The sequence below is a fragment of the Phalacrocorax carbo genome, chromosome 1 (assembly GCF_963921805.1).
Source record: "Phalacrocorax carbo chromosome 1, bPhaCar2.1, whole genome shotgun sequence".
In the NCBI taxonomy this organism is placed as follows: Eukaryota; Metazoa; Chordata; class Aves; order Suliformes; family Phalacrocoracidae; genus Phalacrocorax; species Phalacrocorax carbo.
In genome coordinates this window covers 204885122-204910135 of record NC_087513.1, presented here as the reverse complement: position 1 = coordinate 204910135, position 25014 = coordinate 204885122, and positions in this window count along the sequence as shown.

Genomic DNA, 25014 nt, shown 5'->3' with positions numbered 1-25014 from the left:
ACTCTATCCCTTTGTCCAGGTCATTAATGAATATGTTGAACAGGAGCGGACCCAGCACAGGGAACACCCCTAGTGACAGGCCTCCATTCAGACTCTGCTCCATTGATCCCGACCCTCTGAGTTCTGTTGCTGAGCCAGTTCTCTGTCCACCTCACTGTCCACTCATCCAACCTACACTTCCTTACCTTGCCTGTGAGGATGCTGTGGGAGACAGTGTTGAATGCCTTACTGAAGTCAAGACAGACAACATCCACTGCTCTCCATCGACCCAGCCAGTCATGCCATCATAGAAGGCTATCAGGTTGGTCAAGCATGATCTTCCCTTGGTGAATCCAGGTTGACTATTTTGGATAACCTTCTTGTCCTCTACATGCTTGGAGATGACCTCTAGGATGAACAGCTCTGTCGCCTTTCCAGGGATGGAGGTGAGGCTGCCTGGCCTATACTTTCCCAGGTCCTCCTTCTTGCCCTTTTTGAAGATTGGAGTGACATTTGCTGTCCTCCAGTCCTTGGGCACCTCTCCTGTCCTCCATGACCTTCCAAAGATGATGGAGAGTGGCTCAGCAAGAACATCCACCAGCACCCTCTGCACTCATGGGTGCAACCCATCAGGACCCATGGATTTATGAGGATCCAGTGTGCCTAGGTGATCTCTGACCCAGTCCTTCTCAACCGATGGAAAGTCCTCCTTACTCCAGATTTTCTTTCTCACTCCTGGGGGCTGGGATGTCTGAGGGCCAACCTTAGCAGTAAAGGCCGAGGCAAAGAAGGCATGCAGTAAGCCTGCCTTCTCTGCATCCTGCATTACCAGGGTCACTTCCTTGTTCAGCAGTGGGCCCACTGTATCCCCAGTCTTCCTTTTACTGCTGATGTATCTAAAGAAGACTTTGTTGTTATCCTTGACATCCCTTGCCAGGTTTAGTTCCAACTGGGCCTTGGTCTTCCTCGTTGCATGTCTGCATACCCTGACAGCATTCCTCCTAAGTGGCCAGCCCCTTTTTCCACATACTGTGAACCTGAGATTTAGTCTTTTTTATTCCTTAAGGAAGAAAGAAGATACTTACCCAACAATATTTTAATTCATATCTATTGTTCAGGTATGTATTAAATTTGCCTAAGTTACATGTTGCAGCTGCTGTTGCATCTGAGGTCAAGAGAACACTGAATGACAAAACATTTGACATTTGAGGCTGCCAGACTTGTTTTCCACACAGTCAATGGGGACAACCAATCACTGCATGTAATATAGAAAGCCAAGAGATTTAGGACTTTCACAGATTCACTCACCAAGGACAAGTTTTTGGATTGGTAAAGTCATGGGATCATCTCCATGCCAATGACATTCTGATGAGTCCTAGATGAACCACTCACACCTTCACTGGTCTAGATAAAGAAGGCTGGTTTAGTTTTCCATTCATATTTTTTGGGTTTTATTTTTGCTTACTGTTTGTGGCTGTTGAAACATCAGCTATCAGAAGTGTTCAAATAGGTTGCTTTTAAGTTAACTTCAATAGCACAAATTTCAACTCTTGTATACAAAGTGCCATTTCAGGAGATCTAAGACACATTGAAACTGGAGCCTGCAATACTTAAATAAACAAAGTGTCAGGATGCCTGGTTTAGGATATAAATTAATAAAATAATAAGGAAAGGAGTGTTACCATTTCTGACAGTTCCAGCCCAGCATCCTCATTAATGGAGTAGAGGCTGATATTTTTAAACCCATTCATAATGATCTCTGAACTACACTCTGAAACTGGAACAGTTTTTGCTTCCTCAGTAGTTGACATTATCTTCCTGAATGTTTTAATACCTCACACTAGAGACTTTGTGCGGTACATTGGGTTTAGGCTTTATGGCTTTTGTGAATGGCACATCAAAATATACAAAAGAAAATCAAAGCATCAGAACAACACAAAGATATTACCAGATACTTTAATTAATGTAAGAATGTAGAGAGGGAACAAAAGCATAGATCTTTTATTCATACTGAAGGCTAATTTAGTCCACATTTATTTAGTTAGTTTTAATTTTGGATCCTTCAGAAAGCATGTCTTATGCAAAATACATAAACAGCTAGGGAAACATCTCAGCAGATACTAAAGAAATTTCTGTTCAGTTTCCTGGACACACAAAAACTTAGCCTTTCTTGAAGACATGGTAGGATACAAGGAGAAATTAACAATTAAAGATTACCTAACAAGCTTGAAAAATTAGCATGCCATGAGTGGAGTATCATGACTAGAGAAAGAAGACATCATTTCAACTAAAATGGGAAATGTCAACAAGTATTTCCTAAGTAGACTGGAGTAGGTTATTAAAATATGCATTAATAAACGCATTGTGCTAACACCATATGAAAAGTCTTGGTCTTAGTTCTAAATGCATCAGGAAATTTTGCAACTTTGCTTTGCCCATCACTGAATCATAGTAAATAGAGATAAATGAGATTTGTGTGTGTATCTAAATCATCTCTCTACCAAAGCCAGACTATTTTTAACAGCCCATTGTCTAGTCCACTTTACAGTGACTCATACAATATGTCTTCCACAAACAAGTCACGGACACAGTTTCCGGCTTTAATAAATCATATGGGACTGGTTTAGACTATTTCATTCCACTGTGAAATAGAAATTAAGATCAAATTCAACCCATTAACAGGGATTTTCTCTACAAAATCAATATTTTTTTCTTGTTTGATCAATGCCAATTTATGATTCCTTCACTATTCCCTTTCAATATTCCTTCTTTTGAATTCCTTCAAAACCTAAACTCAACTGCATTTACTGTTATAATATTCATTAACATCATTCAGCCATTCTTCATAATTTTTCAGTTCAAATTATTCTTTATATTTGTTACTAAGTCCTTTAAATTATTTATTCTGTCCAACTTTGGCAGAGTAGCATCCTAAGGAAAATTGTTTTGCAGGCAAGCCCTCCGTTCACATACTGTTTGGGAAAGTTTGCTACTCAGCTGCAGAAATTTGTCTTTGTTTCACCTCAGTCAACAGTTAATTACACCAAAGGAAGGTCTTTCCTTAAAATATACTCTTTTTCAATACTAAACCCATGCTTCAGAACCTCCAGTTAAAGTTGGGTATATCATTTTACTTCCATGTCTTCCCAGATTTACCTTTGAGGAACACAACTAAAATTATTGGAATAGGAACTTAGTATTAATTTTATAATTTTTTTTAGTCATAAATAATTGCCTAAACCACGTCATTTTTATCACAGATTTGATCAGTAACAATGGTTGCTCACTGCTTACTCTACCTATGCATCTCTTATTCTGTAGATGTTTTGTATAACTGATTACATAAACTCTTATAATGATTCATATTATTGATCATCTAAACCATGCAGTAGCACTGTTGCTGTCTGAGTGGGCAATCTAAGTTTCATAAACAGGAAAAATGCACAGTTTTTGTTGATAAAATGTACTCTGAGACACATAACAGATTCAGGTTGCCATATGCAGTGCTGGACAACTTGCTGGCAGTTCAAAAGGCTGTTGTAGAGGCAGGGTTAATAATACAAGTGGAAGGAACTGGGATGCTTGTGCTGGCAGCAAACTTGCAGCTTCTACCACTGTCATTCAGTGGCGTTAACCTTTGCCCCCGAGTGCTGAGTTCTTACTGTTTTACAGAATTGTTTGAGTTCTTTACCTTTGGCTAAGATGTAATTTATCTACTGGACTACACTGTGCATGATGATGGAGGGTGCAACATGCCCAGGCTGCACCTGTTGCCTTATTCCATTTCCTCAGCTGCTATTGGCTATTTGGTTCCTTCCTTCCTTCCTTCCTTCCTCCCTCCCTCCCTCCCTCCCAGCTTGTGTCCTTATTTTCAAGTCCTTTGAAAGCTCACCCCCTTAAACTCCACACTGTAACAGGAAACACCAGGTACCAAGTTCCTGTTCCTTGGTTCCCACAGCAAATTCTTATACAGAGTTCATAACAAGTCAAATAGGCTTTATCCCTGATGCCTTGCAAAATTCCTATGAGGAAAACTAGTGTAATGCCTGCAGCCTTTTACTAACAATGGCAATTAGGTATTCACTGAGCCATAAGAAAGCGAAAGCTGAACCTGATGGAAGTTTGTGTATTACACAAATTGATGGGTGACACGGTGCCTGCAATAGAAAGCAACAAGACCAGTACTTTCTTTAGGAGATCCTGTCAAGTTCTGTCTTCTGATGTTACTATATAGATTTTGATTAAACACTGCTGCACTGTTGACTCCTTGGCATAAAACTCTACTTTGGTAAAAACTATTTTCTCTCCTTTTAGGGCTTTAAGAACCCAGTCAAAAACAGGGAATCAAGGCTTGATAAAACACATTAAAAATCTGCCAAAATCTTAGATCTGTGTGTCTCAAAGGGAAGGGATATTTAGGTTTTAAACTTGTTAAACTTCTCATTCAGATAAAACTGTAGCAGTTATGCTTTCTGTTTACGGTTAGAGTTTCCTGTTGTAGTACTTGCACAAAATGTATTAACCCTTTGCAATGAGCATCACAGAAAGATTGGTGGCAGAGGGATAAGATATATGAAAATCTAGGTCAGGCACTTAAGCTTTTAATTTGTAATTATTGGCCTTTTTTATTATCATTATAAGCTTTTAAAGCTTGTTGACTTTTAAACCTTCTCTAGCTTTAGTGCTTGATTTAATACTTAGCCAGTATCTCTCTCCTTACTTCCTAAGAATTATTCCTAGGAATTATTATACAAACTGTTCCTCTGCTGACATTTATAAAAGCACTATGATAATTGCATACTTTCCTACAGTAAATCATCATCTAAACCAAACCCCAGAGAGAGTTGTTCATAAGGTCAGGCTTAAGACTTGATGACTTTGATTTTTTTTAATCCTTTTAGAGATCATGTCTGAGGCTATAGTAGTTATCAGTCATTTTTAGTATTTTAATCAGTGCCACCTACAGCAATAAGGAAACAGTTCTTCACTGGGCTAAAGTGGACATCATATGCAGGACTCACCAATTTGACTTGGTGGGTCACTCACCTGAAATGAGTTCACATCTTTGTTCCATTAAAACAGGGTGGAACTTTGAAGCCTGGGTTACCATGTGTCTACCAGAGCCTTTGAACTACAAGGTGCTTTGATGCAAGGGTGTTGTTTCTAGCAGAACTTCCATCCTACTTCTCCAGAAACTTCTTGGAATTCTTCCTTGGAATTGATATTCCCAATGAAATGTTCCAAATTAGGAATATAGTGTCTTTTTCACAATTTTTGTATTTTCAATTGAAGACATGTAGAATTCTATATTTTAATTTGTTGGGGTGTCCAGAATGGGATTAGTGTCATGCAATAACAAATATGATAAAATGAACCTTAAAACCGGTGCCTATTTCAGTAGCTAACATGTTTCTCTAAATATACAATGCCTGCAGAGACCTTAATTGTACCTGCAAAGAAAATAGAAGTTTTGAAGCTCAAAGGGTATCAACTTTCAAAGATTTAAAGAATTTATGACCTTAATCTCTCATGAGGAAAAATGCTTGTTGCTTTCAACAATGCTTACTAGCAAAACACTTAAAGATAAGCTTCAACTCCAGAATTATAATCATAGACACATAAAGAAAACAACAGAATTGAAATTAGTTACACATGCTGCCACTGTCTCCTCTTCAGGAGTGCATTAGTTCCACAGACTGCTAGCTATCTTACCACATGAGTCTACAAATTTATATGCATCAGTATCACTTTATGTGACTGAATTTTCCCAGAATATGAGACAGACCTTGGATGCAGCTCATAGCATTATACTCACATTGCCAGTGAACAGCTCTACCACCATTGAATAGCAGAAGGAAAAGGTGGTTTGGTGATGAGGTTAAAAAGTGTCAAGGAGTTTAATTGGAATTTGTCAATGTATAGTCAACCAGATGATCAAAATAGGGTTTGGTTTCAATGCATTTAAGGGAAGGAGAGTGTAAAACGACTCTCTGGCCCCTTGGTTCCAGAGTTGCTGGGTGTTAGAGCAGCTGATATTAGCTTCAGTTATGATGACTGCGGAATTGTCCGAAACACTACCTCATCTGCAACTACTTTTCGTTCCTCAGTCCTGTTCCCTCATTTCCTTTCCACAGATTCTTGCAGATAAATTGAATAATAAATATATGAATATTGCAAGTAAATAACAGCTTAATTCAATAAAGACAATTAAACATTTCTAAGGCCTTTGTGTACATGCTATTCCATGAAATCATCTTTGAAGGACTTTACTGCTTTTTTCTTCCTTTAATCTTCTGATTTGCCTACTTTGGAAGAGGTAGATGTGAACCAGGTACACTATATAGCATAGTACCATCCGTAAAGCTGTTAATTTTCCTTCTATATAAAGATTCTCTGAGTAGCAGACCCTGGTCAGAAGGTCAATGAACCTAACACCTGAGACCAAATACATGAGGTTAAGTAAATTTTTGAAAGGCAGTTTGAGGAAGAACTGTCATGCTCCAGGTTTCAGGAAGCAAGATGAAGATCAGGTGGTTTATGACAAAAAGAAACTTATTCTTTGAGTGTGCCAAGGCCTTTCTGCACACAGGCCGCAGAACAGAATCCATCCCTCAATGTTGGTCTGCCTTACTTAATAAAGAATTATTTTATAAAAACAGTATTTTGCAATTTCCATTGAGATTAACAGCATGCATTAATAGGCTCCAACCCACACAGACTTAACTCATTCTGCTTTCCAGTTAAGAGAGTGGGGTTTGGAGTTGTTTTTTTTTTTTTTACTTTTTGTTTGTTTGTTTGTTTGTTTTTAAGGACAGAAATTATGTTGTTTTGTGAGGAAAGGGAGAAAAAGCAATAGAGAAATTTCAAGAAGATGAGCCAGCTGTTTCACTGATCACTGATACAGATACTAAATAACAAGTATAGGTGTGTTCTACTTGACAGTATAGTTTCTGGGGAAACACCTTCAAGAGTATATTCTACAGAAGTAAACAAGCTAAAGGAAACAGAATCCCTCTAGGATGCAACCCGCATTACTATGGTGATGAAACTGTTAAGAGGGAATGTAGGCCCATGAGGATGGGACCTTCCCACAAGTGCATAGTTTCATAATTGCTTTGCTCAGTTTTCCCTTCAATTTTTGCCTTTACTTATTTTTATGAACACAGAAGAGTTCACATCAAATTTATGTCAATCCTTCAAATATTCCAATATTTCTAAAAACTACCCATTAAGCCTGTGCCATTTCAAAGACAGAAGTTCTTGAAGAAAACCTTGACACAGCCTTCAGGACAGGTGTTTAACATTTTAGTGTGTGACCCCAAATCAGTCCAAGTAAGTGGAAAATGACTGCTTTATGCAATCACATAGAATGGTTCAGAAATTTCTGAAGTTCACTTCAGCATCTGATGTTTGTACATATGATGAACTGAAGGCATTTCAGCCAGAAACTGCCCCTGTAATTTTGTTTTAAGATATGTAAAATATAATCTAAAAATCCAGTTGATGTTAATTTAACTTGATATTAAATAAGAGACCCAGTACTTCATTCAGTTTGTTAGGGTGAACTAAAAAGAACTACTAAGACCATGGCAAAATTTAATTGATATGAGTAGTCCATGAATAGCCTACGAGTAAAGAGATCAGGATCCAACATGAGGGAGTCATCAACTGCTATGCCTATTTTCCACTGCTGCCTATTTAGCACTTTTACTTTTGTATCAGGGATATATCAACAGATTTTGATCTCTCATTGCAATTCATGCAGCTCTTCTGCTTGAGGCAGGATGCAAACATTTTTATTTCTGTTAGGCCCATTCTTCGCAGAAGTTTTCCTTAAGTGCCCAGCTAAGTTAGAGCTTAAATTAAGGAATTGGCAAGTTAGAAATCTTCCAATGAAATCAAATAAATTATTGCAGCTTGATAATAAGCAAACTCTGACCTGTGTATGTCGGAAGATAATCCGAATCTCTCCTAACAAACACCCAACAAACCATTCCAAGTAACAGACTGATGGGGTTCTTCAGTTAAGAGTGTAATCCTTTGAGGTCGCATAATTGTGCAGGTTTTGTCCTGTAATTTTCTTTTTTTAGTTTCACTTTGTAGAAAGCTTTTATGCATATAGCCATTTTTACAACTAAACCCATGGACGTTTCATAGCTGTATTTCCATGCATACATGAGCATGAAGAAAATTGTTTATAGTTCTCTGGCACACTATACACTAAAAGTTGAGTCAAAAGATTCCTGAAGACAACAGAAAGATTTTCATGCAATGGACATTGAGATGCCTTTAGCTTGTCAGTATTAGATTTTCCATTTCTACAAAAGCGGAGTCACAATTACACATTCTGTTTTATATTTGAATCAAGCAGAATTGCTTCAACATAAACTAGATGTTTACTCATACAAGCATGTTGTCAAATTGAAAAGACCTTTCCATCTGAGATATTGTTTTTCTGACTTTTTGTTTTTCCCATAAAAATAAGGAAGTGAAATAATGTAACTTTTAAACCTTGATTTTAGATCTCTTCTTTCCTTAAGAAAGCTGGCAGGTACTTTACTAGGAGTTACGGTAGCAATGTAAATCTGATAGTAAGAGATCATACATGAATTATGGTTTTCAGAAATGTTACTTGAAAATAATATGTTCTCTCCTTCACTGTCTTGCACCTTCTGTATCCATTTCTATTCCTGCATAAAGAAAGCTAATGGTATCAGTAGCACCTTATATCCTTTATATGCAAAAGAAGTAACAAAACACAAAATTTTGACTAGTCAATTTTCATTTTAGTAAGCTTCAATTTATTATATTTTTATTTTTACACTGAACAAAGGAACCTAAAGTGGATTCAAAGCAAAGTAGTTCTATAGATATTTCTGGTTGATGATCAAAAGACATAAGAACTGTCTTACTAACAATCCTCTATGTTTTTCTGTATCCAGCAAAGCTTAGAGATGAATGTTTCCTAAAAAGGAGTTAATTCACTATTGTTCTTGACTGTATAATACCAGTAGAATACCAAGAACAGTAATTCCATTTTTACCTTAGCTGGTGACTTTAATCTTTTGTATGAGGATTGATAGCACTCTTAATTTCAGTATGATGTGTACAGCAGCAGAGTGTACTTCAACTTTCAGCTTATTATACACATATATATAATTGAAAAGCAGTTTGCATAGAGGCCAAAAGTAGAAAACACTTATTAGAATGAAGGCTGACAAAAATCAATAATATACAGCACCATTCCTGTCAAAACAAGACTTACTTTTATACTGCTTTATATCTTCATGATAAGCTACATTTACATAGCAGAAGTATTTGGAGTGCTAAGATCCTTTGGCCTTTTTAAGCTTTGTAGCTGCAGTACATTGTCATTACAACAAGTAATTTAGCCCTAGCTTGCATACAGTCTCAAATAGGTTTAGTCTCATGTCAAGGATGTAAGACAAATGATTTTGTTCTTCCTGTTTGCATGAAAGCTCCTTCACTGATTTTCATCGTAACTGTCCTTGGACCTTTTTAGAGTTTTTTGTGATATTATATGAGTGGTAAAGAAAGCAGGTATATTTCAAGGGAGAAAACAGAAAGGTGGCATGGTAAACATACCGGAAAGATCAAAGCAGTTTTCAATGCAGAGCAACAACAAAAAGCATTCTAATACAAATGTGGAAGACTTGCAAATAATTTATTAATAAAGGATTCATCTAAAGTATCAAAGTAGAAGCAGAAATTATCTGACGTCTCATGTCCTTTTAGTAGGCTCAAGAAGAAAAGCATATCAGGAGCATAGTTGAAACCATCATTTAAGAAAACAGATGAAAAGAAAACAATAAATGTAGAAAATCCAAAGCATAATCATAGTAGAATAATGTTATTTCAGGTCTGGAGATTGACAGTTATGATGAGGTGTCCTCTGAGATTTATTTAGCCAGAGATACAATACTGCAGCACCAAAGTCAGTGTGATTGCCAGATCTTTAGGCCAAAGAGGACTTTGATGAACCATCTAACAAGAAAAAAAAGCAAAGGATCTGGACATTATTGAGGATGCTTAAAGGCAAGGATCCTTTATAAAGTGCATAGGCTGAAAGCAGGAGTATTTTTTCATTATCTGTGTGTTCAGGCTCATGGCAACAGGCATGATATAAAAACCAGAGAAAACTATTAGAATGATTCAGTAGACTTTACCTGTGACTAGACCTTGTGACAAGTCGCAGGACCATGACCCCAAAGTCACAAGGTGTAGAAGTGAGCTAATTACTCGTTGTTCCAATCATTTTAAGGGTATGATGTTTTCTGACTACCTGCTATAGAGACCAAGGTATCTCATAAAGTACTTTTTTTTAACAATCCTGTAACTGATTGAAGTACAAAAGCACTAGTAATGACAAAGAATTTATTGAAACACTATTCTGAAATACAGATCTTCATCACTGAGGAGCTCCTTATATATTTTTTCTTCTATAACCACCTTATAAATCTATCCAAGTCAGTATGTCTAAATAAAAACTTCCTATTTTTATCAAAACATTCTGTAGTATCACCTAAAAGTTTCAGTAGTAATGATTTAATATTTTGTTTTAGGGAGTTGATAAAACCATTAGAGGCTTAGGAAGAGAGAGACAAATGGAAGAATCTGTTATTTCACAAACAGCTGGAAATCATGTTTGAAAATATACATAATGATAGAAGTATTGGAAGAGTCATCAAATCAAAGGCTCATCAAATCTTGTGTCTGGTCTGTGACAATGGCTAACAATAGATGCGTAGGTGAAAGCATGAGGAAAAGACTAGTGAAACTAAGGATGTTTTTGCTGGCATGGTCTCCAATACATTCCCAGAAATCTGCAGATCATGAACTTTATAAGCAAGGTGGTCTATCTTTGTGTGTAATAGCCCTCAATGGATTATTTTCCTATTATTTTCTCTGTGAGTTTAAAGTTGTTTTCAGAAGTCTTTGGTGTCTATTGATATTCAAAGTAACTTGTGCCAGAAAGCTCTCCTGTCAACTTAATCTGATCCTCCCTGACACTTATATTTGAAGAGGCAGTGACAAATTTTTCCCCATTCATACTCTCCATGTCATTTATGATTTTGTAGATCTCTGTTGCATCTCCTTGTCCATTTCCTCCCCGCATCAATTTGGCAGACTGAAGAATGTCTTTCTCTTTAGAAGTTCCTTGCATGAGGAATGGTTCCTTATTGTCTTGAAGTAAATTATTCCTGTCACTTTTCTCTGTGCCTTTTCCTTCTAAAACTACTATATACTTTCCTTAATAGGGGAGTCAGATGTCTATGTATTATTCAAGATGAGAGTGGATGGATTTGCATAGTAGGACACGACATGTTCTTTTATTTTCCTAATCATTCCTAAAGTGTATGGTTTTGCTCTGCTACTGATTGCTGAGCTGATGGTTTCACACAGCTACTTATTATGATCAAGATCTCTTTCCTGAGTTATATTTGCTCACTTAGAGCCATCAATGAGTACGGAAATTTTAGATTATTTTTTTCCTAAGAGTGTTACTTTAGGCATATACACATTGAATTGTTCTGCGTGGACATTCAGTGTCATCGGCAGACTATCACCTCGCTGTTTGTCCTTTTCCTGGGGAATAGCACAGGGACCAGCACAGATGCCTGTAGGACCTTTCTCTATTAGTAACCACGCTGCACTGAGAAAATAGATCATTGCTTCCCACTTTTATTTCTCTCCTTTTGAAGAGCCATGCTTCCATGAAACGGCCTTCTCTCTTATCCCACAGTAGTTTACTTTCTTGAAGAACACCTCATGAGGAACCTTGTGAAACATCTTTTGGAAAGCTGAATAAACCATGTCTCTTTTGACTGTGTGCTGACTCCCACAACTAATGACTTTGTCAAGCATGAAATCCCTTTAAAGATTCAAAGAGGGGGATGACTGTTGCCTTGAATATCACATTTATCCACTAATCCTACCTTTTCTTACACTTTTTTTACCAACAGGGTAGCTGCAGACATAAGACTTAATTGTTCATAGCTTTCAGGATTCCTCATGGATGCCATTAGTAAAACTGGCATTGCCTTTGCTAGCTTCCAGTCCCATAACACAAATACAGTTTTAAACAAGATAATTTTAAAAATCTTAAGTAAATATCAGTGGCAACTTGATACTGTTTGGCTTTTATCTGGTAAACTCTGCATTCAGTTCTATGTGAAACACAACCCCTGTAGAGAAAGGTTGAAATGAAAGTCTCTGTAAGCTTCTGTTTGTAAACTGAGAAGGCTAATGAAAAAACTAAATCATTTTTCTATTGCTTATCTTACCTGAGTGCTCATTTTATTACTTGCTCAGTTTTTGACCTTGTACTCTTCCTTTTGGACTTCTAGCTCCCTGGAAAAAAAGGATTTATTACTAGTTCTAATGCCCTTGGCAAAAGTATTTACTCTGATTATATATGTTATGTTGCTGCAATTCTCTATCCCTCTCAATGCATTAGAAGGTTTGGGAGTGTGATAGACCAGTTTCTATTCTGTTTATACATTACTAAGCCCGTGGAGATCCAGGTGTTGATGTTCTCCCAGCTATATGGTATAACATTTTTTTCTAATTGAATGTGACTTTAAGAGTAGAAGGTGATGTAAAATTACTACTGCATAGGCAGGTTATGACTGAATGTGGGAAATAGTAGCGAAACTGCCTCTGATTTGCAGATAGGAAAGGAGAGCCCCGTACTAAACTCTTATGTAAGGAAATAGGAGGCAGATGATTATATACTAAAGATATATCTGGCACAATGAATGTAACATCTTTGTTAATAATCTTTGAGAGGTAAGGGCCCTGTATTTGAGCGGAGATAGCAGAACCTTTTATGCTTGTCGATAGAATTGAAATTACACTTTTACACATGCTTCTGTGCTTCAAGAAAAATCTTGAACGCTTAAAAATTATTTTTAAGCAAAGCATTTTAAGATAGATATTTTCTAATCAATAACAAAGCAATCATTTTTTAAAACAATTGTTTTACTCAAACAAGTGTCTTTATTTTAATTCTCCTAAGAAAAATTCACTATGACGCTCTAATTCCTCTGTTGTTTTCCATTAATGCCAGCAATAGAATTACAATGAAGACACTAAAAGATTTATTTTTATATGCAAGTTTCAACTAAATATCTAAACTTCCATGGTAGTAATTGAAGAAGTAGTCAAAGCAGTCAATTGCATCCAAGGAGCAAGTCAGCTGCCTGCCAATAGGTAAGATTTAAGTGCTTCTAGAAGAGGGGCTTTAATACCTAGCTTATAGACACCTACTGTTGGTACCTAAATTTAGGTGACTTCATCTGGAGCTGAATCCCAACCTTTAAGCTGTCTAAATCTAATTTCTTTGGCTGATGTAATTGTTGGGCCACTTCTGTAATTTTTAAAAGGTTATGAAGGTCACGCAAGGTCCCTGGTGGCTGGAGAAAGACCATTACAGCACCCATCTCAAAAAGAGGCAGGAGGGACAATCTGTGGAGCTGCAGGCTGCTCAGCCCCAGTTTGGTCCTTGAGAAAATCAAGAAGCTAGTCCTCTTCACAACCTCTGTTGTACACATGAAGCTGAAGAAAATAAATGAAAACAGTCCACATGGATTTAACCAGGAGGCTGGACTAAAGACCTGCTGAAGTCCTTTCCAGTCTGAACTACTACGTGATCCTATGATTCTCTGATTAAAGCCCTTAATTTGTAGATAGTGTACTTATTCAGAGATTGCTGTAATGTCAATTAAATACTCTTCAGAGATTGTTCCTACTGAAGCAGGACCACTGAAATATGATGTGTCATAGCCCTTATGGCTATAATGCATTCTATAAATTATAAAGTATAAGATAGTTCCTACCCAGCAGAACTGAAATCCAAAGTATTTTTTGCAAAGTATTTTTTGTTAGTATTTTATTTGATTTCCTATCATATAACAAATTATAGCTATCACAGTACAGAAAAATATTCAGAAAAAATCTGAATGACAAGGCAATGATGGATTTAGAAATGAAAAAAACATTGTCTCCACTCCAATTCACATCCAAATAATGAGCTAAACCGTCAGTAGGAGTACCTAGGGATATTCAACTTAGATCAAAATAAAAATAAATATTATATAATAGTCTTACATCTTTAATGTAATATGAAAAAAAATACCATTTTGGAATAAGCACAATAAATCTTTGTGAAATACATAAGTGGAAAACTGCAGTCTTAATTAGGTAATTATAAGAAGTTTGATCATGTTTGTAGCTAATATATCAGGCTGTTATATCATAACCAGTTAAAATAAACAGACTGCCTGTCTAATCATTAAATTAATCTAATTAAATTATTTTCTAATTACTCATTTAATTTCCACATATGACATACAGCTGTAAAGCCAGATGACCTAGCAACTTTTGTGCTTTCCAAAACTGGACATAAACAAATTCCAGCAAATTCCAGTATGCTGAATGGTTAAAAAAAAAAAACTCCAAAAGAAAATGGTGATGTGAATGTGTTTCAGAAAAACTTATCCACCTAAGATATCTTGCTGGTGTTTACTCAGCTGAGCACTGATAATGGTAGATTTTTTTCCCAGAAGAGGTGGTCAGAGTACTAAGGGGTAACACAGTCTCTTACACACTTGCTGAGGGAAAATGTATTTGCAGTAGAGAGTAGTTCAACTCCACAAGAAAATTTAGTTATTCTTAAAAATGGCATTCCATTGAAAGTGATGAGTTATGGGAACATTTCAGCAACATGATTAAATTAAATATAGTTTGTAAAAGACAGAGTTTTCTAATCTCCCCTACTTAGAATCTGACAATGTAAGTGGTTTTCTCCTAACTACATATGGGACAGGCAGACAACACCCATTTTAACTAGTCACCTTAAATATTCAGGAGGAGTTAACAAAAATCCTTAGTAAATTGTCTTTCTGATGACTGAAACATGTAAATTGCAGGTTGACCGAATGACTTACAGAATTCCAGTGGTCCCTTCTCCCATTCTGTGGCAGAACACAGTACATCTATATTGTCCTGTTCAGGTGCTTGTCTAATCTGTGTTCATTTTAATGATGAGAGTTTTATAGGCTCCATCAGTTAGCGCTCAACTGTACTCTTAGACTGAAAGTCCCTCCAAAAAAGATCTCTTCTGCTAAAAATTATGATTATTTCTTATTCTTTCTTCAAAAGATATGTAGAAAAAGAAACCTTCATAAATCCATAGGTGGAAAAGTTTTCATAAATTATTAATTCTCATCATGTCCATGGTAAATTCTCAGCAAGTCCTTCCTCAGCTGAACAAAACTTGTCTGTCAATGACAGTAGCTTTTCTTTCTCTTATTTTTCTAAGGCTCATAGTTTAATTTGCTGTTCTCTCTTGGTCTCTAATCTTCTCTGTGTTTCGTAATATGTTGTGCTTAAAATTTGACACTGTGCTTCCTGAGGTCTGCTGCCAGAGGAAACAGAACTAAGAAATCATCTCTGATGTCTTTCAGTGCTGCTTATTGATTCTTTCCAAGATGGGATACCAGCACTGCCTCTCCTATTCCCACATTTATTGATTTATTTCAAGATTTCACTTACAATAATAATTAATTATTAATAAAATATTGAACGGTATAAGACTTAGGACACTTGATTCCTCCTTCAAAATTTGTAAATAACGACTACAACTTTTTAAATATATGTTTTCAATTGATCTATAACCACCTTGTTGTACTATGGTAATTTTTACTACAATTTCCTATCGAAGTCATACAAATCAGTGTAAAAATGCTTATCAGAAGGTTTTAAAAAGATTTTAAAATCCTGATCTTCTGTGTCAGTTACCACCTCATAGAGGGTGATTACATCTGACAACATATTTTGATACAAATGTCTGGCAATTTGGGTATTTTATTCTCACCTTGTTACTTGCCAAGTGCTTACAGATTATTCAGTACTTTCCATGGTATATTTATGGGCTTGAGAAATAATATATGCATCCTGTTCTGTTCACAAAGGTTTCCTTTGCAAGGAGCCACACACCGGTCCATCTTCTCTGGTCCTGTGGGAGTTCTTAAAGATAATTGCTAATGGGTTAGAAGTTGATTGACACGTTTCTTAAGTACTTTAGTGCAGTGTCTTGCAACTTGTGGTCTTTGGACTATTGGAGGTCTGTAAGACACCAGATAATAGTTACTGCTCTATTTATTTGTTGGACAGAATAGACTGCAAAACAGAAAAGCATGGGAAAGGAGACAAAAAGTTCACACAGCAACATTTCTATTAATGGCTTCAAAAAAGAGGGTATAAAAAAAATGGGGGAGACGTAAGAGCTAAACAGCCAAACTTTATGGCTATTGTTAATCATTATTTGACTCCAGATACAGGCCATAGTGGCAATACTATGGAATATGTACTATGAATGCTTTTTTCAGAAATACTGGGGGGAGGAGAAAGGAAATGTCTTCTAACTAGGCTTAGTAGTATTTTTAATAATGTTCTACAGGAGAAAAACATAGCTGCGAATATTTCCTGATATAAAAAAGGTAAAGGAAATAGCCAAAAAAAGAGGAACTGGACACTGATCTGAAGCAGTATGGGTTGCTCAGAAAAATCCAATAAATAGTATATTTCGGTATGGACAGTTATTTTAAGTTTTTAAGACAGGACTTTCTGTTATCCTTAAAGCCTTTTACCCTTAGTCTTTTCCACGAACAAGAACCAAGAGATTGCCAGGTAGTTCTCAATAGTTTTTCACCATTGATTAGAAATTTCAATCAGATTATACTGGTACAATTTTTTGCTACCAAGTCATTCAGTTATTTAACTATGAAATGACACTCTGCTATCTGTAACTGCATGAAATTCTGTGACCTTTGCTATCAAATGATGTGTTAAAAATGGACTGTTCTGATTTAAAAGTCTGAATCTATTAAAAATAACACCCAATAAGAATCAGGTGTTGCTTTTTAGTTTAGAGTATCTTATTGGCCCAGGAAAAAAGGCAGTTCGGGAAAAAATAGACTAGACTTTTTCAGTTCTTCTGCAGCTATAAAGTATTTCAAATATAATGCACAAAACACAAAAAGAAACATAATATAAGAATAATAAAAGAATGATGCTGCCTTGGAGTTCTTCTGAGCAGAAACCTCTATCTTTTTCTCCCTTATTTCAGCTGCGTTGATTTAAATCCAAGGAACTCCATGAACGCAGTGCCATAGGGGGGATCTTTAAACACCCGTCTGTTGGAGAAAACAGATTACTAGAAGATAACTCATCAGTGTTTGCTCAGAAAAGCATAACACTTCATTTGATTAAACATAAATTTAAACAAAGGAGTTCTGAAATGAAGCAATAGTCGACAATGGTCCAATTCCAGAGTTTTAAGACTGTAGGGCAAAGAATCTACCACACAAAAGAACACTGGAAATCTGTCAGTCATTTATTTGCCTGCCAGGTCTCTTCATGGTGCACTGTGGGATTAGATCATTTTCCTTTCAGAGATGCTCGTATATCTTCTGGTAGTTAGGCTGACAGAGGAAAAGGTGCAAGAAGGTAAGATGCTGAGCAAAGTACCACTGCTCTCCTCTCTGTCTCCTTGGCCAGAATTCAAATTTAAGCAGAGGAACAAAAAAGAAACGCACACTACCACTACCACTCAGCTGAGAGAGGACAGAGGCAAACCAGCTCTCCCTGCCAAAATGGCAAAGGAAATAAGAACCTTCCCTCATCCCACATTGCTGGGAAATGTGGAAACATCAGAGACCTATAAAGCTGATATCATGGGGTCAACATAGAAAAGCAATTTCCATTTCCTTTCCTTTGTTCTCATTATTAATATATTTGCATTAAAAGAGAATCAAGGCTTCTTAAGAGTTTTTGCTTAACCTCTCCATGTTTTTTCTCCAAAAATATCTTTAAAATTTCAGTTTCTTCCTTAGAATTCTGCTTATACAAAATACATGAATAGCTAATTTATCTGTCAGTAGAATAACTTCATTACTTTTGCTCTTCTGCCTTTTTCTCATCTATTTAAAGCTCTAGAAAAAAATACCTTTCTAAACAGATTATATATTATGTTGTATTTTTTAAGAATAGTGAAATACATAACACAAAAACTTGGAATGCTGTGCAGCATATTGACCATCTCAAAGTGAGCAGCGATGCTGTGCAAAAGACTGCAGGGCTTGAACCCTGAGTTCAGACTGTAGATTTTGCTCTGAATAATGCCACAAAAATCACTTCCGCTACATTTTTGAAGCACCTAACAGCTATAAAAAGAACAGTCTTGATATACCTACATCCAAAATAGCAAAATAACTGATTAGTTGGTGTCTACATTTTCTGTGTTGTGTTCTTACCTGAATAACAATTTTCCAAATAAAGACATCAACTGTTTGGTTTAAGCACATACCCAGAACATGTCTGAAGGCTGTGTTTTTTGATGATCCATATTCTATACAGAAGAGTTCCCAAGTTGCTTGAAGATACTGTGTAAGTATACCTAACACAAAGACAATTTTGCTTTAATAAGCAGTTAAGCAACTTTGGTGACTTAAACCAGCGTAGTAGTGCTAATTGACTTATATAGTGGCTTGGATGTTAGACAACCCACAGATGAAAATGAAAATCCAGTTTCAGGTTCCTCTTCAGCTAGAGGAGGTTCAGACTCAAAACTTTACAAAAGGATGAACTAATCACTGTGCTATAGGTTTAGGTAGGGAAGAAAACCTACTCTATCTCTACCACTCCCCACTGTGAAGCAAGGAATACAAGATTCTTGAAAGAAAAGAAGGAAAAATGATGGAGTGTGAACTTAGTTTAGTCACTCAAAAAGGAGCAGGGTCTTCCAGATTTGCTTCTGCAAGAATGCATGTATTTTATATTTAACAGCCCTCTTGATCACTTTGATAACAGGATCATTCTGGGAGATAGCCCAAGGAGAACTCAGGCTTTCTGGACAGAGATATGGTTTTGAATTACAGCTGAGCGAAGACTGCATGCCTGCTCTCTCTCTTCAATGAAGAGACACACATTACTCTGCTTCAGGCTGGTATTATTTGTTGCACTGCCTTAACCACAGGCAGGAAAAAAGAATATTTTCCTTATGCGAGAAAGAAGGAGAAAATTTATCACAAACTGTATTCATGATATTGTATTGAAATCAAACATGACAAGATAGTGTGTAAAGACAGTGAGATTGCTGCAGGCTCTGATCATGTCAGGTGTGCTGATCAGGAACTGCAGTGAACCCATACGGAGCATATGCATTTTCTTGCAGTGCTTAGCAAGGATGAGGTAACTGTGTTCTTTCGTGGAAATCAAGAAATCTCAAAATATTTCCTTTTAATACCACAGCTTTTCCTGGACTGCCAGCCTCAAGTGCCTTGTAACACAAGAAAACAAGGACTTAACAAAAGGGTAATATTTCACCTCACTAACCTAGCGTTTTCCTTAGAATAATACTACCTATTTCCTTCAAAGCACACAGATGTGATGGTCAGATTTCTGGGACAGACTTGTCTTTTTTGTGTGTTTGTGCAGCATCTTGCATAGGAGTGAGCCAGTCGGTGTTTTGGACTCTTCAGCACTAGTGCATTACAGATTATTCCATAAAGTTGTACATCTGTCTTCATTTCTTTCCTAGCTGACAGCAACAGTAAAAGCATAATTTTGCTGGCCCCTATAGAAACAGAAAACCAGATATGGCTGACAGCTTGTCATAAAATACATCATACTGGAGAACAAAGATGTGAAAAAATATAAACTTTACCAAAGAGTTGTAGTAATAAATACCTTGAACAAATTCACTAGGGAAGCTGAGTTTATGATAACATTTCTTTCTAACAAATCCTCTGAAGGATGGCACAGAAAAGAGGAATGAACAGAACAATAAAATCATCACTCATGATCTCCAGTTGGCTTTTCCAAGCATTACTTCCATATGCATTGGGTTGACATGAGGGGTAAGTTCCCTACAATTACCTTCATTTTCTGTTTGTTGATTTGAAAGGTTTAGAGTTCTAAAAGCAGTTACGTGGCTGTCTATTCAATGTGTAAATTTATCCCTCTGTTTCTTTCCAAATTTCAGTCTTGGAAAGTCTAATGTTGCTAAATGATAATGAAGAAAAAGCACCATGAGTAAAGCGGTTGATTTTTACTAATTAGCATGTATTGTATTATAAAAAACTCAATTAAGAAAGTGAATGGGCAGTGAAAGTTTCAAGTCTAACATTCCCTGAGATCTATAATGTTACACTTTATAATTAGGTTTCTTAGTGATTATCTCCTGTTGAGGGCAGTCTCTACGTATGTAAGGTGATCAAAAAGTTTTGCTGCAGCAAGATAGACGTTGTTCCTCTTACTTGTGTATCTGGTCCCATTGACTGGACATTTCTTCATTTTAGTAGAAGGCGAGTAGGATGGTTCAAGATGTATAAGTTGCATATTAAATTACCCACATCTGTATAGCATTTGATTCAACTTTCTTCAAGGAAGAAAGTTGACAAGATTTTTTTCTCAGGTAAAATGCTACTTATATTTCTTATATTTCTGATCATTCTGTCTTCAAGACATAGAGAAAATAAAATAATCCAGGGAAAGAAATTAGATAGATATCTGTATATGTGTGCTGTTTAGATTTGGAAACAAGTAATAATAGGCAATGTGTTACCTGTACATATGTTAGATAATGATATACTGAAGGTCACACAACTGCTCCTCTTTAGCTTATCTTATGACAGCCAGGCAAAAGATATTCAAAGGCAACTGTCAAAAATGAGGAATCTCTAATTAGCCTGTGGAATTCATTGCTACTTCATTTTACTGTTTCCAGTGAATTATTGGGTTACGCAGAAGACCACGTACGTGTGAAAGTAAGGTGTACTAGATGTGCAAAATCCGCATGTTTCTACATATACAATCAGAGTTTGCCTGAGGCTAGAAAGAAACATCTTTTATTTTGAAATTATTTTACAGAATAAATTCTTATATGCAAATCATAGGGGAACTTCTGCCTTTTTCTGAAATTTCCAACAGCTGACTACTGTTGCAGAATAAACTGGCTGAATCCTTAAAACAGCCACATGTCCATGAGATAATCCCTATATCTCAACAAAGTTTCAGGTAATCCTTGTGCTTTCCCACATAATAGTCGAAACTCTTATCTGCCTCAGAAGTCATACACATCAACTTAAGACCTTCCATATTGTTATGAGCATGGTTCCTTGACATGATACTCTGTTCTCAACAGTGAAATTTTGGAGAGGAAATTACAAACTAATGCCTAGTCCAGCTGTTGCAAGCAGAATAAAAATGTCCCATTAACTTAAAAAAGAAATTATATTCCAATTAGAAACTTGTGCAACCATCACAGTGGTACCTAAAAAGACAGCAAAACTACACAGGACAAGACAAATCTGAAACTGCAATGTTATTATGTGAATATTTCAATAAATCTAAAAGAAAAAAGCCGAGCAAATTGACAACAGTTTGCGATGTATACAGACTGTTTTCTAGCTTTATACAATTTTAACCTGTAGTCTTGAAAGAATGCACCATCCTTTCATCATTATCGTTGGAAAGCTGAAAGGAAAAGTAACGCAAGTCAAGTCTGCTGACTATTCCTAAGAAAATGCAATTACCAGGTGAAGTCAAATGAATATGACCATGCTATTGCTATATGACAAAGACTTGGTATTAGACAAACATGCTAGGAAAAAAGGATAAGACAGCCTACAATATAGAATAAGACTGTTTTGATTTCTTGTATTTTAGTTAGTTATATTGTGAAGTACATGCAGGAAAGATGTCATTATTAAACACTGCAGACCGTTAAAGATGCACATATGTATAATCATAGATCCCAGAGGCTTAGCTGGGTCTGTTGTGGTGGGTCTATGGTGACAAGAGGGAGACAGCTGGAGAGAGTCGTAGAAGGTTAGTGAGTGATACTTGGCCAATTTATATTGTGATTTAATTGAACGTTACTGGGCTTTTGGATGAAGTCCTTATTCTTCTCATTCTTGCATCACCATATAATGTTTGGCCTCATCCTATTCAAAAGCACATGGGAACAGAATGAAGCAGGCACAAAAACCATCTGTAAACCCTGTGGCTTCAGGGCCCCTGACCAAAATTTTCCTCTTCAGGCCCTGAAAGCAGAATGTTCCTGACCTATAGTGGTGTAACACAAAAAAAAAAAAAAAAAAAAAAAAAAAAAAAAAAAAGCGCCCTAAGCAAGTGCAATCAAGCATCTGGTACAGCTGTGTGGCAGTCACTCTCACTCCTCTCTCTCCAGCTGGGTTGCTCCTAGTTGCTGCACAATTTTTGCTACTCTCAGATGCAGCTTCCACATCTCTGATCCTCAGGTGAGCTGCTCATCTTTGGATGCAAAATTAAATTTTGCTTGCACTTCTATGATGGTTTGAGACATTTCTGGCCTTATGGTGCTCTGTATAAATAAGACTGACTTTTTATCAAGAAGAAAATAATAAAACTGGTCTGTGAACAAGACATCACCATAATGAGAACCCTACTATTAATTTGCATGTGTCAACAGGGGGATTAACATGCCTATGTTGAAGACATAGGCACAGCACATGAAAGTGTGTGTGGTATGACAGAAATTGGCTGAAATGCAGAAAAAAAGTGTTTTAAATTTTTATTCAGTTGTGAAGAATTAGTGAAAATCTATGCTGGCACTTACAAGAAAAGCAAAAATTTTTGCCAAAAACCCAGAAATCTTGGGTGTAGCAGTTTTTCTTGCTTTTGGCTAGATAATTCTGGGAATAGTGATTTTACAAAGAGGTATATAGATATGAGGTGAGAGTTGACTCTACTTTTCCCCTTGTTTGGTGAAATCCTCTTACATGTTTACTAGGAGATAGATTACCATACACAAAGATGTACTGAGACATTTGACTTTAATAGAGAGGCTGTGGGAAAAATTCACCTGTGGGAGCATTTGTACAGAACATTGTGAAGAATCTTTGTCTCCCATCTGAGCATCAAAAAGGATCTCCGTCCTGGTCTTAGCAAAAAAATTTCCAAAACTGGGAGTAAACAGATTTGTGTGCATTGACGTTTGACCTGACCACAAGCATTCACTATCACATGGGCTTAGTATCTATGTAAGTACTGAAGGAGAAATATTTATTGGGGGAGAAGAGTGAAATACATTCAAATTTTTGGTCTCTTCTCCCAAGCAACTTGTGATAGGACAAGAGGAAATGGACTCCAGTTGCATCAAAGGTGGTTTAGATTAGATATTAGGAAAAATTTCTTTACTGCAAGAGTGGTCAATGCCTGACCACAGGCTGCCGAGGGAGGTGGTGGAGTCACCATCCCTGGAGGTGTTCAAAAAACACGTAGACATGGCACTTCGGGACATGGTTTAGGAGGCATGGTGCTGTTGGGTTGATGGCTGGACTTGATGATCTTAGAGGTCTTTTCCAACCTTTATGATTCTATGATTCTATGTGGAATTTGCTTCCCTGCAGCTTCTGCAGTTTATTGCCGGAGTTGTCAGGATTGCTGAAAGGACCTTACACTGAAATCTGAACCAGACCTAACCCAAAAAACTGACCTTGCATGGGGTGAAGAAACTTCTCTTGACTATGTCAACCAGAATAAATGACTGTCATGTTACAGATTTTCCTCTAAATTCATGAGGTACACAAAGTTCACATTTTGTAACTTCACAACTTCATCTATCTGTCACTGTTAAAGGGTTCTACCCCTACATTACCAGTTGGTTTTTACTATATTTAGTCCCAATGGAGTCCTTCTACTGTAAGATACCATTCATTGAAGATGATAGTGTCTAGCCAAAAGTGAATATCTGACTATTTCCCTCCCCTTGAGAAAGCTTTTGCAGGTCAGTGTTAAAGCATATATGTCAATGAATAAAGTAATTTCTTCTTCAATATCATCAGTCTGGTATCTTTCATGGATACTAAATTCACTCAGAATAAAAAGTTACATTCCTGGTGACATCATAAGGTTCTCAAGTCTATTTCCTCAAATTGTCAAAATTCAGCAAAATATTTTTATTGTTGAGGAATATTTTTTCCTTTTCTTCTCTGAACTTGTCTGGAAGGCAAGAATTTTAGTAGTTACTGTACAGAAAACACAAGTAATATTATAAAATGAGTAAGAAATAATGTACAATTAGTCTTTTTTTTCTTCAAGGCAGAGCTATAGATGCACACACAAGATTATTTATTGTTCAACAACAATTATACTTGATTTGTATTCTTATATTTATTAATTAAATTCTCCAGAATTTGAAACAAAAATTTCCTTCTGACTTACAAAGATTCTGTAACACAAGCCCAGTCATAGTAGGATTTATGTATACATATAAGGACAGATTTTTAAAGACATATTTGTACTTAATTTCCACTAATTTATGCCTGAATACAATCCATCTTCTTATGACATCCAAAACTGAAACATAAAATGGCCTGATTCAATTAAATTTTTAAGTTCTAAAAGCTAAAATAAGTACTAAAAAGTAACTCAAAGTACAGTTCATGGAAACTTAGAAAGCATTTTAAGCTTTGGGAATTAATGAGCTCGAGTTGTTTAAGCTTTTGGCTGTAGATCACTGATTTTTAACCTAGTTTAATAGTGCCTCAGACTTGTTACCCTTTGAAGGTTCTTTGTCAGTTCAGTTGAAGCAATCTATTTGATACAGCTTTCTACAGAAAAATGTCCATATAAAGAAAATCAGTCCAATGAAAATGAACCTTGTTATCAGCCTCAAATGAGACCATGCAATAAAAGAGCATGAAGACCATTAAGGGATTATTTACCTTGCTCAGATTAAATCCCCCAAACAGTCCATAGCCAGAGGGGAGGAAAGAAGTTCAGATGGAAGAAAAAAGAAAAGGAAGATAAGAGGAGGAAATTTTCCCCAAAATACATCTTCAGAAAGAAACCTGCCCCAGAATAAGTTTAACAGTTTAAAAAAAAAAAGATTTGTAACAAAAACATGAAGAAAATACTACATTTGGAGCTACAATGAAGCATTATGAGATACCCTGTTTTACTTAG